The sequence below is a fragment of the Apium graveolens genome, chromosome 10 (genome assembly GCF_009905375.1).
Source record: "Apium graveolens cultivar Ventura chromosome 10, ASM990537v1, whole genome shotgun sequence".
NCBI classification, from domain to species: domain Eukaryota; kingdom Viridiplantae; phylum Streptophyta; class Magnoliopsida; order Apiales; family Apiaceae; genus Apium; species Apium graveolens.
Window position 1 is genome coordinate 118536514 of NC_133656.1, and position 3991 is coordinate 118540504.

The 3991-nt window shown below is 38.9% G+C and overlaps 1 non-coding gene across 1 annotated transcript; it reads left to right on the top strand.

Moving 5' to 3' along the window:
- The first annotated feature begins 727 nt into the window (after positions 1-727).
- Positions 728-834, top strand: LOC141694158 (small nucleolar RNA R71). Its single transcript, XR_012563485.1, has one exon. It is a non-coding gene; the product is annotated as a small nucleolar RNA R71 (small nucleolar RNA).
- Positions 835-3991: the final 3157 nt, after the last annotated feature.

Below are 3991 nucleotides of genomic sequence, written 5' to 3' on the forward strand. Positions count from 1 at the left end.
CCTGCCTGGTACTTCCGTGTCACTGGGAAGAGTGCCAGGTTGACGATTGAGCACTGCATTGGCTAATTGACCGATTTGATTTTCCAAGGTCTTGATAGAAACCGCCTGACTCTTGCACAACAGCTTAAGTTCCTCAAAATCAGCACTAGTAGGTGCAGCTGCACTTCCCTGTTGAGGATATGATTGTCTTGTAGCATACTGCTGTGGTTGCTGGAATCCAGGTGGGTTAAACTGTTTACTCACTCCTTGCTGATATGGTGGCTGAATAGCATTCTGATTATTTCCCCAGCTGAAATTTGGATGATTTCTGTTGTTAGGATGATAGGTCGCTGGCACAGGCTGCTGTTGTCGCTGATAATTATTCACATACTGAACAAATTCGTTGACAAGAGAACACTGATCCGTAGCATGAGAACCTGCACAAAGCTCACAAACCATAGCTATTTGATTAACTCCATACGTAGCCAAAGAATCAACCTTCATTGATAGCGCTTGGAGCTGGGCTGCAATAGCGGTGGCTGCATCAACTTCCAGAATACCTGCTACCTTGCCTGATGTCATCCTCTGAGTTGGGTTTTGATGCTCATTTGCAGCCATCGTCTCAATAAGATTGTACGCCTCAGTATAGCTTTTAGCCCATAAGGCGCCTCCAGCTGCTGCATCGAGCATGGGCCGAGATTGAGCCCCCAAACCATTATAAAAACCAGTGATTACCATCCAATCCGGCATTCCATGATGTGGACATTTTCTCAACATTTCCTTGTAGCGTTCCCAAGCCTCGCACATAGATTCTGTAGGTTGCTGCGCAAACTGAGTAAGAGCACTCCTCATAGCAGCAGTCTTTGCCATTGGATAAAACTTCACCAGAAACTTTTGCGCAAGATCTTGCCACGTAGTGATTGACCCAGCTGGTTCAGAATGTAACCAGTCTTTAGCCTTATCCCTCAGTGAGAATGGGAAAAGCCTCAACTTGATAGCCTCATCAGTCACACCATTATACTTAAAAGTGCTGCAGATCTCGACAAAATTCCTTATGTGCATGTTGGGGTCTTCAGTTGCCGCTCCTCCAAAAGAAACAGAATTCTGCACCATCTGAATAGTGCCCGGCTTGATTTCAAAGGTGTTAGCTTGAATAGCCGGATGAAGGATGCTTGACTGAATGTCATCAATTTTAGGCCGAGAAAAATCCATAAGAGCTGGATCAGCTTGAACAATATGATCTCCCATGTTTACTGGTTTTTTCTGCTCAGTTCCTGAATCCGAATCCTCAAAATCTAACTTCTCCGGTGTATCAAGAACTTCGTCTTTCTCCTCAGCTGTATCTAAGGTCCTCTTGCGAGCACGAGAACGAGTTTGCATAAACGTTTGCTAAAGTACCTGAAACACAACCGAAAAGAGTAATTAACTACTACGTCCTAATCACTGAGTCCTAATGACCAATGATGGTAAGTACATAAACTAAACAAATACGCCGAGTCCCCGGCAGCGACGCCAAAAACTTGTTAGGGCGAAATCAAGCACTAATATTCATGCAAGTATACGCGTTCGCAAGTAATATAGAATACTTTCTAGTTCGTTCCCTCAGAGACTCAGACTAATTTATTGTCTAATTTAACTCACTCACCAATGTATGATTACTTCTCAATGTTAAGATAATAACACTTAAAATTGTTGATTAAATATTAACTATAATTAACTACTTAATTAACCACTTAACTAACACTTCAATTTATCAATAATAAAACACTCATGAGATCACAACTTCATTATAACTTCCTTCTATAGCCATAGTTATTACCTTTAGCATGTGACAGTGATGATATTAATCGAATAACACAAAACTGATAAAAGCCAACTTTCATTGTACTAATACCATTCTACCACACATCCACAATTAAGATAGAAATTAAATAGTCATCGATTATGTTGAGTTCCTATATATCTACAGAAATTGACAACACAACGATTTAAGCACAAGTTATTCCTTTTGATTACATAGGGCAAATAAAACTGTTAGAGTTACCCACTAATCATGCACAACGGACATGAACCTATGCTAGCATGGCAAGTTCTAAATCTCAAGATCCACCATCGCTTCACAAGAGATTAACACCCTATCTTATATGTTCGCGACGCACATAAGACGAATACGCACAACCACTACTAGATATCATGCAATCATCACACACTAAAGTATTAAACAATTAACTAAAGAATTCCATAATAAATCCGTTGCAACCCCATGATCACGATTAGCCCATAATAGAACTTATCGCCATCATGGGTTCATATGAAATCATGATAAACGAACACAAGAAAATAACAACTAAACTAATTATATTAAAACAGAGTATGTCACAAGAGTAAATAAGTCAAAGCAAGAAAACTAGCATCCAACGTTACAACGAAACAAGAATCACAAGAATATATGCTTCCTCTTCGTTGCTGTGTGCTAAATCGGTCTTCTTCCTTATCTCCTTCGCTTCTTGCAAAACACAATTTAAAACATAATCCCCTCTTAATACTCTGTGAAAAACGTCTCAAATCTACTTATATAATAGTCCCATAAAACTCAGATTACATAGAAGTTGGAAGCCAAACAGAAGTAGAAGTCTAAAACAGTATATTATTTTCCCCGACCCTGCGCGGCCGCTCAGCATTTCTGCGCGGGCGCGCAAGGCTGCTGCGCGGCCGCTCAGCATTGCTGCGCGGGCGCGCAGGACCCTACTGGAAAATTTCCAGGCTTGCTCCGTTTCTTCGCCGTAATCTGCCCGTTCTTTTCCTCTCGCAATGGTGAACACATGCCAAGGATTATTCTTGATGATTCCTCCTCCGAAATGCAACTAATACCCTGAAATGCATAAACACTAGAAAAACGCATCAAATATACAAAATACTTGATTTTAAGACACCAATTTAAGCCATTTTAAGACGTTCTAAGTGGTATAAAATGCCACTTATCAGTAATTAACCAAAACAAAAACAAAACTACATCCACCAAGCCAAAACAAATCATTTCATCAAAACAAAAATTTTATTTCTCTTCACCAAGAACATTTGCTCTCGGTTTTTTCCATTTTCAAGAAGAAAAATTTTCAAAATTCAAGTTTCAAGCTTCCTAAATTGGTAAGTTAATTATCTAGTACTCCTTATGCATATATATGGCTACCCTATGAGTTTAAGCCTCCAATTCATTCTCAATCTTCTCCAAGAAATCAATGAAGAAGATAATGAATAGTGATTTCAAGATTTTTAACTTGATTTTTCTTGTTTTTCCTTTAAGATCCAAGCATCCTTAAGACATCTCAAGGCTTCTTAAGGCTTCCTAGCTACTCACATCACTTCAAGGAAGGTATATCATCTCCAAACCCTAGCTTTACTTTGTATATTAGGATGATTTTGGTTGTTATGGTAATAGAGTAGCTTAATGCTTGTTGGTTTAGAGATTGGGTTGGAATGGTGGTGAATTGAATGTTGAAATCTTATGGTTTGGTTAAAGGACTTAAGTATAGTTTAAATTCAAGTTTAAGAATAAGTATAATTTTTAATATTGAGTTGATTGGGGCTGTTATGATGTATTGTGGATGGATGTTGGTTGTATGGATGGATTGGGATAGATTGGTGGTTGTATTGGAATGGTATAAAATTGGGAAATCGCGTAAACATAGTCGTCATAATGTCCGATTTACTTTAGACTGCTTTTGTTCATAACATTAGGACCCGAAAAATCTCTGCTAGGTTTTGACCATTGCCATTTTTAGATATTTCATGTTACGAGCTTCGTTTTGATATGTGGTTCGTTTGATTCCGATGTACGGTTTAGGAGAAACGTCCGTTTTAAGTAACGACGTTTCGCGAACGAACCATTACCCCTCGCCTTACTTTGAAACATAGGTTAAAGACCTTAAAGGGTTAATTAATGTATGAAACAATTATGTTAAGTGTGTTAGGCAGTTGGTAAGACACTCGCGAAAGAATCGCCTTAAAACTC